Source organism: Bidens hawaiensis, unplaced genomic scaffold (genome assembly GCF_021521415.1).
Source record: "Bidens hawaiensis isolate Kalapana, Puna unplaced genomic scaffold, B.hawaiensis_p1.1 tig00021837_1, whole genome shotgun sequence".
Taxonomy (NCBI): domain Eukaryota; kingdom Viridiplantae; phylum Streptophyta; class Magnoliopsida; order Asterales; family Asteraceae; genus Bidens; species Bidens hawaiensis.
The window spans coordinates 324276-340542 of record NW_027493391.1 but is presented as its reverse complement, the minus strand read 5'-3'; the positions used below and the strand labels follow the sequence as shown (position 1 = coordinate 340542).

The window sequence follows — 16267 nt, the reverse complement described above, 5'->3', positions numbered from 1 at the left end:
CAACCTGTAAGTTAAATTCATTATTCTATGACTATTTCAAATTTTAGAGATATGCTAAACATTGTTAATGTTATATATGGACAACACCTACTACGTGTCAAATTAATAATAATAAAAAGTAACTATAATATGGTTAATCTTGCTCTATTTATGAATATGTTTACCATTTTTTTAACATTTATATTTTATATATTCACATTTACTTAGAATAATATTTAATGGAAGATTAATAGAAGATCATTTGGAATAATGAACTATTTTTTGGGATTGTCAATAATCTCTATCCTAAATAGTTAAGTTAAAGTACCAAAAAAAATCAATTTGAATAGGAGAGCTTGTGGGTTAAAGTCCCACATTTGATAGAAAAGTACATGGTTTCAGATTAAGTTAACGGATTTTCTTACCTATCATGGTTTTTTTTTTAAGATATATGATTGGGTTAGTTAATGGCCTGTTAGTGATTCATATGGCCGTTATAACAAACCTCATTTTCAGGAGTTCTAGCTAAACCACTCTTTACAAGAAAAAACAATAAAAAACTAAAAGGAAAAGAAAAACAAATTTTAAACTTGTTTTTGATGGTCTGCGTTTAACAAATTAATTTCTTTTACAGCTACGACTTTCTTGTGTGTTATGTCATCGCACTCTTTAATTTGAAGAGTCTCGTTACTCCAATCTGGTCAGACTATGTTGTTTTAACCAAGCACACGCTGGCTTAAAGTTTGGCTTGGGTGTTCTCCCGAGAAACCATATTTCCAGCTGCCCATGGACAGTCGTTGTGTCACCACAAGAGTATAACTCTCTGGCGTAACACACGGTATAACTAAAACCCGGTGAGCTCGGGATTCGAATTGACAACCTCGCAAGACTTAGCTCAAATAATTTATTGTCAATATTCAGCAAAAGTGCCACAAATGATAACGAACTTGAGTCTCCGTTGAAGAACTCCAGTCTTCTACCACTAGGGCGTAAGTGGAGGATCTTTAACAAATTAACTCATGGATATTTATAATTAAACCAATAACAATATATATTTAATATTATATCTATATAATAAACGACTTATACATACATTCAATTTATCGGTATATTTGATTAAACAGTTTCTTCTACCCCAACTAAGTCATGTTTACAGAATATTCGTTAATTATAGGTTAGAAAAAACATATAAAACACAACAATACCCGTTATGAATATATACCTTCCCTATATATACCTCCAAATTACTCAACATTAGCACTCAATCTTCTTCATTGCAGTATAATTAAGGTTTCTTAATTATCTTGCAACCTTCAAAATGGTGGCCTTTTCCTACGTAGGAAAGAAACTAGAACAACTTTGTAGTGGTTCATGTTTCGTGTTATCATGTTATTTTCAATTCATGTGGTTCCTAGTCTTTGTTTCTACCGTTATGTTGTTCGGTCGCATGAACCAGTTTTTTATCGAAGTGTTCTATTTCCTCGGTGTTTCTTGTATAGGGTTTCTTATACTCAATGCAACCGATCCAAGAACCACCACATTTACCCCTAGAAAACTAGATCTATTCTTCACCTCCGTTTCCGCAACTACTGTTTCTAGTATGTCTGCGGTTGAAATGGAGGTTTTCTCTAACACCCAACTCATCATCATGACAATATTAATGTTCATTGGTGGTGAGGTTTTTACTTCTATGGCTGGACTCCTTGTGCGCAGTTTTTCACGTCGTGGTTCTATAAAAGAGGACAGTAGGGTGAACGATTCGATGAGTGATCTCTGTATCCCACCAAACTTTCATGACCATCTAGAGCTAGGCACCATAGCGAACCCTCAATTCGAAAGCTCTAAATCATATATTTTTGAATTAGGTTATGATTCTGAACGGTGTCTGATATGGAGGATTTGAAATTTAAATCCATAAAATTCTAGGTCTTCTTGTGTTAGGTTACGTATTGTTTATCCAAACTTTAGGGGGTTTTTCAGTTTATGTGTACCTAAATGTCATTTCAAGTGCCAAAAGTGTACTCAAACAAAAGGGTCTAAATATATTCACTTTCTCCCTCTTCACTATAGTTTCCACCTTTGCTAGTTGTGGTTTTGTTCCACCAATGAAAACATGATGGTGTTCAGCAAGAATTCTGGCTTGTTGTTACTTTTAATCCTCAAGTTCTTCTAGGTAACACTTTGTTCCCTTCAGTTTTGAGATTTGCTGTTTGGAACATTGGGAAGTTCAAAAAGAAAGATGAAACTAGTTACCTCTTGAAAAATGCTAAAGAAATTAGGTTCCATCATTTCCTTTCTCACTCGCACTCCTCATTTCTTGTGGTTACGGTGTTTGGGTTTATCATCATACAATTTATACTGTTTTCTGCGATGGAATGGCACTCTGATGGTTTGGCGGGCATGAACAATTATCAAAAGTTTGTCGGGGTTATGTTTCAGACCATCAACACTAGACATACGGGTGAAACCATCGTCAACCTATCCACCATCGCCGCAGCTTCATTGGTGTTGATCGTGGTCATGATGTTAGTTTCTTTACTTTATTATCTATTTAGATGAAACTTATCTAATTTAACAAAATCATATTCAATAAAACAGTTTAATTAAAAAATGTTAACAGGTGCATTCATGAAGGTTCACATGGCTTGTTATAAAAGTACTTTTTGTTAAATTAAAATTTAAAATAGACGTGAAAAAGTAAGTCTAGACTAGAAGTCAACGTTGGATGAATAATCTAAGATCGATAACATTAATTATAAAAAACGTCAATCATTGCTTTCAATTTAATAATTTTTTTGGGGAAAATTCTGGACATAGTCCAAAATAAGGAGAGAAACTGAAAATAGTCCAAAGTATGTTACTTTCTGAAAATAGTCCTCCCAAATCTATCTTCCACGTGAGATTGGGATTCGTGACGTGAGATTTGGGTATCCTATCAGAAACTGACACTTGTTCTTTCACAGATAAAGTTTCATTGAAATTTGACTTAGCCGATAGTTTTCAAGTGAAAATAGTTTTCTGAAAAACCATAGGTTTGTAATGAAAGTTGTCCGTCACGTGAAGTTTCAAAAAAGATGATTCTCGCGTTTTTTTGAAATGCATCTCCTCGGACGCATTCCAAATGAATTTCGTCTATTTTTGCATAAAAAGACGTGTTGTCAAAAAAGATAGATTTTGTTACAAAGTATTATAATTCGATGTTTTTTTGATGAAACTTATCTGTTTTTGCATAAAAAGAATATATATTAGAAAAAGTAAATTTATCCACCACCGCCATCATTCACCACCCATCGCCATCATAACCACCACCCACCGCCATCATCCACCACCATCACCACCACCCACCTCCATCATCTTTTTCAATGAAACTTTATCTATTTCACTTGAAAACTATCGGGCAAATCAAATTTCAATGAAACTTTATCTGTGAAAGGACACATCTCAGTTTCTGATAGGATACCCATATTTCATATCACGAATCTCAATCTCACGTGTAAGATAGATTTGAAAGGACTATTTTCAGAATGGAACCTACTTTGGACTATTTTCAATTTATCTCTCTTGGACTATGTCCAGAATTTTCCCATTTTTTTTCTTTTGAGGATGCATGAAACGGTTTCCTAGTACATGCCGTAGGTTAAGTACTTAATTAATCTTATGAAAATTTAGTTGAAATATATTAATGCGTAGAAGTCAATTTGAAAGAATAATAATATTAATTCATATAAAATGGGTGATTCAGAATGACGTAACCATGGTCTAGAAATTCATCTTCTGACCCAGACAAGTAGTTATTTGTAAAAGTATTTTTTTTTTCGAACTGTGTTTGTAAAAGTATTCTACTCTTACCTTTTATAATATTTATTAATTTTCAATATTTTTATTCAAATGAGTATATCTCTGCAAAAAAAGTTTGAACAACGAGCTTCGTTCACAAAAATATATAAATTTATATCAAGTGAGATTAAGAAGAATTTTATATCAACGCTTCAACATATCTAACGTCACTTTATAAATTTATATCAAGTGAGATTAAGAGGAATTTTAGGGATTAATATCATTTCTCAAAAACTTGAAATTGATTTCAAGCAAAAAAAATAGTAATAATAATAATAATAAACAGAATATTAGTTTGGAATACATATCCAAACATTAAAATTGGTATATATTGTTATATATCCACTAACAAAACTATACTTTTTTTATTATGTTTTTAAAAAAATATATATTCTTTGGATTCTTTCATAAGAAACAATGAACATTTTTATAGTCATATATTAATATAGCCTGTTCAGTCCTGTATTCAGGTATTGTTTGTTTTTCAGAGGTAAAATGTCAGAAGACTGCGAAACCATATCTGCCAACATCTGTAGCAGAAGAGGTGGACCAAAACTCTGCAGTCTGCAACAAAAAGACTGTTTGTTTTTTAACATCTGCAGACTGCTAAAATAAGCTGAAATTTAAATAAACTGAAATATAAATAAAAAAGGTCTTCAACATCCAAATTTAAATAATAGTTAACAACACTGAAATAATATTCATAATACCACAAACATTTTTTAAATCATTTATTCCGTATTTTGCATTAACTGCTCAGCAATTTCATCTCTTAACTGAGTCATATATTCCCGATCTGATGCAGTGCCAAGTGCTTCAACCTCGTCTTCATCAGCATCAATTTGCCCACGACTATTTCCAATCGACACATTGGGTTAATCGTATTGTGTAAACAACTCATCGTCCAAACCTTGTTTCCTAATAAAATAATGTAGCGCGAAACATGCAACGGTAACGTTCCTTTGTGTTTCCAATGGAAATGGTGCCATCCTCTTCAATATAGGGAATCTTGCTTTCAAGACACCAAAAGCACGCTCAATGACGTTTCGAAGTTTTGCATGTGCATGATTAAATTTTTCTTTATTGGTTAACGCACGTCTCCGACGAAAATCTCCAAGCCAATACCTCACATTACGATATGGAGCCATAAATCCTCGTATGTGTGCATACGCGACGTCACAAAGATAGTATTTCTCTGTAAATATTTTCAATTAATTACAATATTAAACTAACATAGAAATAATTAACAAACAATAATAATACCTGATGGTGGAAATGGGAATGGCGCGTGTGGGTCTAATAATGCCTTTGATAATATTCTAGAATCATGTGCTACCCCTTCCCATCCGGCCACATGAAAAGTAAAAATCATGTTAAAATCACAAATTGCTAATACGTTTTGATAACAATCATCATTTCCCCTTCCTCTATATAAATCTTGTTGGCTAGTAGGAACAACAGCATGTATCAAGGTCCCATCAAGTGCACCAACCGCTCCTTTAAAAATCTTGCCTCTTGTTATGTCCCGGAATGTTTGGATTCGGATTGAAAGAAGTTGGTACTATCATTTCTTTGGCGAAAAGCATCATTTTATCCAACACTTCATGAAAGAATTTATGAATTGTTTGCTTTGAGTGTTGAAATCTACGCTTGATAACCACGTAACGTTGGTTATGGCTGATTATCATCAAAAACATAGCCATCTTTTCCTCAACCGAAACATGTTTACTATCCTTTAACGAATAATTGTTCTAAAATGTGCACATAGTCGAACAAATGATTCACGGGACATGCGTAACAATTCAATGCATTGTTTGGGATTTCCTTGCAATAACTCTAACGTGTATTTATGTCCCGTCATTGCCGAATCATTGTCTCGTTTTCGTTTCAAACCCCTCTTCCAAAAAAGCGGATATACAAGTACATAACAACTACCATAAGTATTTTCTCATCATTATTCATTATGAACCTGTTAATAAAACATAAACAACCATGTCACATAGCTATAACAAAGCAACCATTATCATAAAGCATAAACAACCATGTCACATAGCCATAACAAAACAACCATTATCATAAAGCATAAACAACCATGTCACATAGCCATAAAATAACATACAATGTGTTAAACTTAACCAAAAAGCATAGAATGTTTTCAACATAACTAAAAAAACATACACCAAAAACAAATAATGTTTTCAACAAAACAAAAACTACTTCATAAGTCCTAAATTTTTAGCCGTCATCTCGATCCACCCTTTTAACACGACGGGAACATTTGGCAATGCCATCCACGCCTCTCTCATGTCCGTGGACATTCCAAAAATATGAAAAGCAACCAAATATAGAGGTCCGTCGACTCTAACCCAACTAAACTTAACTTTTCAGAACACTCAACAACTGTTGTAACTACCGGGCGTTTTTTTTCAGGTTTTTCCCTAGTCAAATATCGCAAAGCATTTTTCATGTCAAGTGCTAAATCCTCAAAAGTGACAGATGATGATGGTTTTGAGGTTTTAGCCCTTTTGGGGGTAGGCTCGGGATTAGGCTCGGGAGTAGGCTCAAAAGTAGGCCCGGTAGTAGGACTAGTGCCGGCATCATCTTCTGTGTTGTCCATAATCATCAGTTGTTGGACCGATTGGAGCCGATGACAAGAGGATGATCCAACCACTGATGTTTGGGTTGAGGTCCACTTGCGATTCCCCGTGGCAATATTCTCATCAAACAGTTGTGCATGAAGTTCCGGAAATGCTAATGGAGTTGTTTTTAAGGATGCCGCTTTCGAATGCCCCTAAAAAAATAATGGTAGATGTTAAAAAATAAACTAGGGGTGAACTTTAAGGTAGAGGTAGATGTTAAAAAATAAAAATATATGAACATACCTTCTTAAAGTCTTCCCATTCCTCGTTCGTTAAAGTAAAGGTATTTGTTTGAGGGTTGTAGATGTTGCCGGTTTTGTTTTTCAAATACAACCATCCTATGTATTTGACTTTAAGATTATCATAGGCGTTTTTGACTTGTTTTTGAGTCAAATCCAATCCAAACTTTTCCTTAAGAACCCGTATTACCTTAGCCCACGAGTCTTTGTGCAAACTCAACCCTTTTTTACCCACGGTGTTTTTCTCTTCAATGCATGTTTCTAATAAACATTTTATTTGCTCATTCGACCAATGTTGTTTCTCAACCATTTTTATGATCAACTAACAAGAAACAACAATTCTATTAAAACAACAATTCATCGAACCTAAACTTTCTACAAACTTTATTCAACAACAAAGTATTAACAATATTCAACAAACCTAAACTTTCTACAAACTAATAACAATTAACAAAACACTAAAACTTTATTCAACAACAAAGTATTATAAATATTTAACAAACCTAAACTTTCAACAAACTAATCAAAATCTAACAAAATTAACAAAAAACTAACAAAATCTAACAATCTAAAACTTTAACAATCTAACAAAATCCAATAAACTTTAACAATCTAACAATCTATAAAATCACAAGCAGAATCACATCAATAAACACGAGATCCAAACTAATAAAGCTACTTATTCGCTAAAAGCTAAATCAAAACCCTACGTTTCAATAATCACTAGTGTAGATCACAATACACTCAACCTCATTCTCAAATCTAAACTAATTTCTAAAAATATAATCATATAATTCGCACTACCTAACACATACATCTCAACTCAATTTCAAACTCAAGTCAATTCGATAATAATAATAAACTGTAGTACTAGACGACGGAGTACCGGCGGCGGAGTACCGCTGGTGCAGCCGGAGCAGCGGCGGCGGCGCTGGTGCAGCCTGAGCAGCGGCGGCGGCATGGTGAGTGGAGCGGCGGCGGTGTGGAGGCAGCCGGAGGAGGAGTGGAGCGGCGGTGTGGGCGGCAGTGGAGAGGAGTTAGGAGGAGGAGTGGAGTTTAGGGTTTGGGGTATCTGATGAATGATAATGATCGATGAAATAAAAATGGGTAGAAGAGGTCAGAAGTAATAATACCAACACTTTTGGGAGAAGAGAGCGCGCAGACGTTTTTTAATGAAACGTCTTCGGAAAAAACAAACAAGCTGCAGAGCCCAAGCTCTGCGCGCCCTCTTCTCAGTGCAGACAAAAGAGGTGGAGAAGTGCTTTTGAGGAAAAACAAACAACACCTTAAATACTATTATGATGCTACAAATTGCAATTATTTCTTATAAAAGTCATTACGCGAGGTCTTTGATTCGATATGTCCGTTAAAGTCACTTGCATGTGTCAATATCAATGGACAGACTTATATAGCTTAAAAAACACAACTTTATAACTAAATAATTATCATTATATATAAGCCTAACCAATGACTATGAAATGATATCGAGACAGGTATCTTCCACCGTATACCTCGTTTTTGCCTTTATCGGCAAACAAAAGTGGCAAGAGAAATAGTGACTAAAGGAAGAAGAAAAACAAAAGAGTTATTTTGGAGAATGTCGTATTCTCACAACTATCATATCTCGTAATCTTCATAATCCTCATTTGCATAACAGAGAGGAGAAATATTAAAGACGATCCCCTAAATTTCAGTGTCCTGAATATCGTGATTGAAGTCGTAAGGTAACCCAATATTCCTTCTATATGTAGGTATGTATGTAATGTATATCTATTGGACATACAAAATTCAACATAACATGCTAGGATATATGCATGTTTTATTTATTTATTTATTTATTTTCTTATTTTATTTATATTAAGATGCATCAGGCGAGTATGTAATAATATATAATTGCACATTTGCACATTGAAATGATTGGCTATTGTTCAATCCATGTGGCACCTCTAAGGCTCTAACTGGTTGACAGTTGACAAATAGTTTATAACTAATGGATAGCGAATACAATTAGACTTTTACTACATTTTATATGAGATTAATATATTAAATATGACAAATTCAGAAGAAAATATGCAAATATATTTATACTTTCACAGCGGTCTAACTACAAAATGAGAAACTCAAGTTTTTCTTTTGTTTTGAACGACAGATAATCAATTAACTTTAAAATTAAAGTTAACATTTTTTAGAACAACTTTTAAATTAACGAAACTAGCAAAAGCTAAGAAATAAACAAAGTACAATGACATAACAAGTTAACGTGTTTTAAATCAATAACTTATGTTACTTATTTTTAATATTATATTAACCGTTCAAAAAATATATATGCTATTTATTTTAGTTTCCAAGACTAAAGATATATCAAATACATGAAAAAAGAATTTGAATTCAAGATCATCTCTCTTTTACAAATCACCTGAACTGTCAACTTATAGATTGTGAATTTAAACTAATTGCAGTGCTTATGGAAACGTTGGGTTCACCACCGGCTACAGTTGCGGTTGTCAGCTGAAACCAGATGGCATTTGTGAGAACAAATGGTTTGGTTTTTCCGGAAAATGGAGTGACTCAGGAAAACTAATTTTAATCCTAGTGATGTGTTTTGGTAGGCTAAAGAAATTTAACATGAATGGAGGCAAAGCATGGAAGCTCTTGTAAATATGCAGTTTTTTTCATGCCCTCCAAAGATGCATAGTATTACCTTGCTTCAAGCATCTATCTATACCAAGAAAAGAAATTCGCTTGATGGTTAATATACAATGTGTAAATCAACCTTACATTATTTGTGCTTATATGTTTATCTTTTGTTCACGTATTTGTCTATATATGATATGTCCTAAGTTTTTAATACATGCATTATTAAGTTGTAAACTATATATTTGGGATTAATATATGAATGTTAATTTTGTCTATAAGCTATATATTTTGATATTACTAAAACCATCCACACACACTCTTAGCAAGTTGTTAGAGCCGATTAGTGAGAACTAGAAGAAGTTAGAGCAATTAGAAGGCATTTTATGATGCCAAGGCCATTTGATCCAACCGATGTCTGTCGTATTACTTTTATTGTTAGCTTTTACAAAAAAAAAACAAAAACCAAAAAAACAAACTGTAACATATGGAATAAGCAACTAATAGTCTGGAATAAGCAACTAATAGTCTGTAATTTTCTTCATGAGAGCTTAACAACGAGTTATGAAGTTGCGTGGAAAGAGCAAAAGTGAATGAGATACGTATGCTCAAAACTATGTGCTTGAAATGAAAGTGTGTACGAGAAATTGGATAGGAACTTCTCCAACAAAGAAGGGTTAATAAATCTTTTGTTTTCAACAGCTTAGCTTCAAATAAACAACCCTTAGCAAGAAGATAAAGATAAACGGGAAAACACCAAAAATTACATGATTCACAACGGGTTTTAATTTAACCAATCAACAAAACCAGTTCTAGCCTTAAAATTTATGCTAGAAAACCATAAAACCGAGTAGTTAACTTTATCAACAAACATATAATCAAACTTTTTCGAACCCATTCTAAATAAGCTTTCGTTTTTTTATCTCCAAGGAACCCATCAAGTAGTCATAATAATAGCTTCCAAACCTATCTTCTAACTTTTTAAAAACTACTTGTATCTAGCAAAAAAAAAAAAACAGATTCTCCATATTCAATGAAGTCGGGAAAGACATCTCAACCCAATTAGCCACGACCCCAGACGCTACCCAAAACCACACTCTGCAAACCAATGATCAGTTGTATCAATCCATTTAGAACATATATATTGAACGGCCTGATATGGAGCATCCATTCTCGGATTACTCGAATTTACTTTCACAGGAGTCCTATTGATCAAAATCTTCCAAGGCAAAAAGTTTTGTACAGATCGAGATCCTCTTTGAATTAATATACAGATCGAAACACATAAATCGAAGGCATAATTAATCATATACATAGCACATCATGATCAAACAATATATTACCCATAAGAACAAGATCAAATCAAAACAAAGTATGTAAATAAAGCTCTGATTGCATTTTTTTTACTCTTTAAGTGTGTGTTTACAAGTTAATAGAAATGAAAGCGTACACAAACACACTAGACCTTTTTATGATAACACCCACAGAATTTCGAGTCATAAATGTCAGTGTTAAAGTTAGAGGCTAAATGTATAATTAATATTATGTATTAAAAGAAGCTATAAGCATGTGATGTGATAATACTCTAGCCTTTGTTTTGATATTTTATAAGTCAAGGGATCAAATGATAATTTGCCCAATGTTAAACTTGAGGGTTAAAAATAAAAATGGCCCAAAAGTTGGTTTGAAAGACCGCCTAACCCCCGTTCGTATTAAGATTCATAAGCTGTTAGAGGTTCTAATTGATTAGACGGTCCGTCTAATGTTCCAGATTGTTTGTATGTATTAGACCTTCCGTCTAATCTTCAAATGACCCGTCTAAACGCTGAGTGAGCATTGCCATTTTTGATAGCTCGCTATTAATGTGGCAGCAACCTGTTAGTCGTTATCTAAGCGATTTTGGCCTATAAAATGGATCCAAGAACCACCACTTCATGCACCCATCCATCTAAAATCATCAGTATCAATCTCGGTACTCGAGGATTCATTATCTACTTCACCTTCTGTTGTCCTTTTCTGAAGATTAGGCTCTATATATCACCCTCCATTTACACCTTCGTTCTCATTTTCAACAATTTGCTTCATTAGGTTATGGTGTGTTTCCCCTAGCAGAACCCATATATGAAATGTAGCATCCGGGTTCTCGTATCACAAATATTATCTGTTTTGTCCCCGATGGATAGACTTCACAGGAGATCACTTATCTTAGTACTACTTCCAACCGAGCACGCTTAATTATGAAGTTTTCAAGTACTCCACAACCAACTAAGCCTAAAATAAGTTGATCAATTTAAGAGGCAGTACGTAGTTTATGAACCAAGTATCCCTCCTATGTATGGCCCATTTAAGATTTGCATAAGGTGTTTCACTTGGCAAATTAATGTTCTTTGTATTGTTACATGAAAACACATCTGCTTTGAATACATTAATATAGAGCTTTGGGATTAAGGATTAGGATGGATTCACAATGAGATTGTCATAATCAAGAATGAAAGCACAAATGTAGGTTAAATACACGAATCAAATGGTTCGAACTGATCACATCGGTTGTGACTACTTATCAATAAGGCTATCATGTGTAGTGGAGGGGTTAAATGCAACACGTGGTGTCCTGTCAGCAAAGTGTAGGAATTTGTTTTTGGGGTGTAATGGCTTTGTAGCCCCTCCTTTGCCACATCACCATTTTTATTATTTTCTTTTTATAATTAAAACCCATTAAATTAAATAATTAAATAAAAATACATTAAAATTAAAAAAGAAATACAAAAAAATACATAACAAAAAAAAACTAATATCCATAATATTCGTGCATTTTTTCAACATATCGTCGGTGCAATACTGCGGCCTCTTTGTGAAACATGTCTGCTTTGAGGGATTTGTAGTCTTTATTCATATTTCGTAGTTCCAACGTTTGGGCTAGCTTTTCATGGTATTTGTTGGATTCTTTCATGTCCTTTACCATTTCTACGGCATGTGTTTCGAAACGACGGAACACCTCGTTTAGATGTTCGACTTCTTCACTAGCCGCCATATTGAATCTTGACGACGAAGAACCCTTCCCTTTGCTTGTATTATTTTTTCTTGCTCTTACGCGGGGTCGAGCTAACTCATGTACTTCGTCGTCGTCGTTTAAATTAACCGTTTCGTGTTCGTCGAGCGACCGGAACGGTGGGTGCCCCATTCCATTTCGTGCATACCCTTAGTTTTTCCCAACATTTTAAATGCTTGAACGCTTTCCCGGTCAGCCATTCGGGTTGCCCTTGAGCTCGAAAGTCTCTTAACGCTTTAGATCGGATGTCGGCGTCGTTTTGCCCGCTACGCCAACCGGTCCCGTGCAAACGGTTGTATATCCCGGCAAATTTTTGGCAATCGGAATTAAGGGCCTTCCAGTGGGCTTGAACCGCTTCTTTACTCCGGCAGTGTTCGTGTTTACCCGTTAGCACGAGCAAAGCTTCAAATACTTTCCTCCAAAATATCCCAACGACTTGAAAGTTAGCTACAAATAAAAATTATTTGTCACAATCAATACACATTTTTAATAAACACTAAATAAAGTTATATAAATACTTAATATTAAAAACCTTACCAACGTCGGGATCCTCCGAAACGACAATCCAAACCCTTGCCTGGGCTACTTCCTCCTCCTCGGTCCATTGCTTGAATGGATAACGTTGCGCCATCGGTTTCCCCGGTTGTTTTTTTTGTGTGTGTTTACGGGCAGCTTTTGGCTTGAACCAGAGGCCCGTGTCGTTTGAGTCTCCTGTTGGGTAGAGCCGAACGTCGGGATGAGTTTTTGGGGCATGAGGTAGTTGGCATCCATGTTTAAGCTCGGGTCGAGAAACGGATAGTTTAGGTTCGGTTGGTTTCGGGTGTTCGGGGACCATTGCATGTTTACGTTCGGTTGGTTTTGCGAACCATGATATTTACCGAAAGGAGGGAATGGTTGGTTCGGGTGGTTTCTAGGATTCATTTTTGTTGTTTTTTTTGAAGAATTTGGTTATGTGTAGTGTATGAAATGGATATGAGTTTGAAGAAGAAGAGGTATACGTGTATATATATATTGTTTAAATCAATTTTGTATTTTTTTAATATGACCGTTAGGCGCCAACGGTAACTTTTTGAATATAATAATAATATTAACGGCAAGAAATACACCGCCCCTCTATCGCCCCACAAATCGGCGGTTGCGGTGTTTGCGCCTCAAATCGCCGGAATTCCTCCCCCCCACTACGTTTGGTCTAACCGTTGTGACGGTTAATTTGGCGCCTTTTAACAAATGATCACAACGGTTCATGGTTAACGGCAGCGAGTTACCCTACATTAGCATCATCCTAATCTAAGTTACATAGGTTTAATAATACAAATAATAATAATAATAATAATATTAATAACAACAACGATTCTAATAATGTTTATATAAGTGTAATAGATATATCACTCTGATTCGGTGTTAACCGCCAACAAAGACACCTTGACCCATTAATCGGCCATTATACATACATAGATAATAATAATAATAATAATAATAATAATAATAATAATAATAATAATAATAATAATAATAATAATTTAAGTTAAGTAGACATAAAGTTATTCTATATATAGTTTAAAAAAACACAAATTAATAATTGTATTGTTCACAGTGACTTTTATAGTGAAAGTAAATTCTTCAATGGTTTTTTTTCTCATTATACACCTTCTATTACACTCTAAAGAAAACAGAAATATATAGAGGAGCTACTGCTAGGATATTCAACTCTTTTGAGATTTTTATTCAAGATCTTCTTGTGTTGTTATGGTTAATTAGTTAATTAATTCTCCCATCATTAACATCAATATCTTGGTAGAACAGCTTCTTGAAATCCTGCATATGCCTCACCTGCAAACATAATGCAACAACCAATGATCCATCTTCATCTTTGTCATGAAGAATCAAAGAAGAACCATCAGACTCATGTGTTCCTGGACCCATATGAATTTCCTTCCCCCATCCGAAATCAGCACCGTAGATCGGTAATGTTAACCAACTTATTACTCCAAGATTTGGATTCCCATAAAAAGGTCCTTCATCATCATTACTTGTTGGTACTAATTCTTGAAACTGCGACAAGTCATCTTGATTCTTCAAAAAATCAATCACCGAGTTCACATACTCGTCATCAACCTTTTCTATTGCGCCCCGTATTATACTTGAAACATATCCTAATGGCTTTGAAACTATCTCACCCGAGCATCCAGTGGCGATCCCATTTACAATAGCGTTCCCAAAGTACTTTTGTGGCAAGGGAGGCCTCATCTTTCTACGAACATCGATACTAATGGCTAATGCAGTTGGCTGTTCGGGATTGTGGTTACGCGCTTTGCATGAAGTTCTCCATATGTGTGCAGTTATAGCCTCATACCGTGTAAACCCACGGATCATCTCAGTTTTAAGACTTAAATTAGCTTCGTTTCGCAGTTTCTCAACTTGGGTTGCTGTTAATTTCAGCATAGTGACCGTGGTTTCATTCTGTCGCTCGTTTTGGCCATTTTGATCTACAAGAATTGGTGGTGGACCAAACTGTTCATCTTCAATCACCACAGATGATGTCCTTGGAGGATCGCCGGCTCGTAAAACTTTTCGATCAAGATAAGGTGCTGATTCAAACAACTCGCCTCGACAGATCCTAGCCCATTCTGACACAAAGTGAAGCGCACTTTGCCCGTCTGCAGCAACATGTGATATGTTTAAACCAATACATAATCCTCCACAAATGAACCTTGTGACTTGCAAAAGTAATAATGGGATTTCTTCAAGGGGTACATTTTGATAATCTATAGAAGGAATAAGTTGGTGATATAGTGGAGAAGGTAACAAACTATCCAAATCGGTAAGTTCAATATCAGCATAAGCTTCGGTGAACTGCGCACCAGAAGCGTTACAATGAATCTCCAGACGACCTCCAGCGACAAGAGATAGTCGGCCTGCTAAAGGGTAGAAGTGGACTAGGGTACAAGCAAGTGAGCTTTTCAAGGATTTAAGAACTGTGAGCCAATCCTCTGGGGTTTGGTGGTAGAAGTAAATGGTTGGGACATGAGTGGTGACACCAGTTTGGTCTAGTTCTGATAAGACTAGCTTACCGGACCATGTGGAGTCAGATGGTTTCACAATGCAAGAAGTCTTGTTGAAAACCCTCATGGAGAAAGATAGATAGAGATAGTTCATCGAAGAAGTATTGATGTTTGGGGGGTATTTAAGGACCAAATGAAATGAAGCCATTGGGATGGTGTGACCTAAACTTGTGCCTATAAAAAATTGGATTTGAGGAGATGTAGAGGGCATGATCATGAGAGTTTACGTGTGTTGTTTACTATTCAAATGGAAATGAAATCACAAATGTTTGATGAACCAAACTTATTAAAGAATGACCTCACAGTTGTTGGGTTTCAGTGGTGATCAGTCAACGGTTTAACAATTAAACCCGGTTTAATTAAATTAGTTTCATAATTTATTAATCACATTAATATATGAATACGCAGCGGAATATAAAAACGAGTAATCACCATAAACGGAACCGTACAGGATCCGGTTACTCACGATACGAGTACGAGTAATAATATACGATATATTGTTAACTACCGATGAGATAAATAATACCTCGGTTAATGAATAACCGGTTGAGACACCGAGAGTTAACGAGCGACGCTAGGTGACGATAACGAGATAACGCGGTTGCGGCGGTGGTGTTCAAAACGGCAGCCACAGAATAAGGGCAATAGCAGCAAACGGTGGCGTGTAACGGAAACGGTGCTAGACGGCTCCCTTTAAATATAGTTGATTCCCTTTTGTGCGTGAGCAGAGACCAAAACAAGGATGGGGCCGGCTACTGTTCTCGTTGAATTGATTATGTCAATCATGAATTGTATGTATGTTATATTATATATAATAATATCCATAAA

General features: G+C 35.2%; 2 pseudogenes across 1 annotated transcript; one reads left to right on the top strand and one right to left on the bottom strand.

Annotated features, from left to right (window-relative positions):
- The first annotated feature begins 979 nt into the window (after nt 1-979).
- On the top strand, nt 980-9608 carry LOC143564236 (sodium transporter HKT1-like; annotated as a pseudogene). The gene is made up of 3 exons (XR_013140824.1): nt 980-2504; nt 8188-8418; nt 9154-9608. The product of XR_013140824.1 is annotated as a sodium transporter HKT1-like (transcript).
- A 4407-nt stretch (nt 9609-14015) lies between these two features.
- On the bottom strand, nt 14016-15506 carry LOC143564235 (spermidine hydroxycinnamoyl transferase pseudogene; annotated as a pseudogene).
- Between the last annotated feature and the right edge of the window lie 761 nt (nt 15507-16267).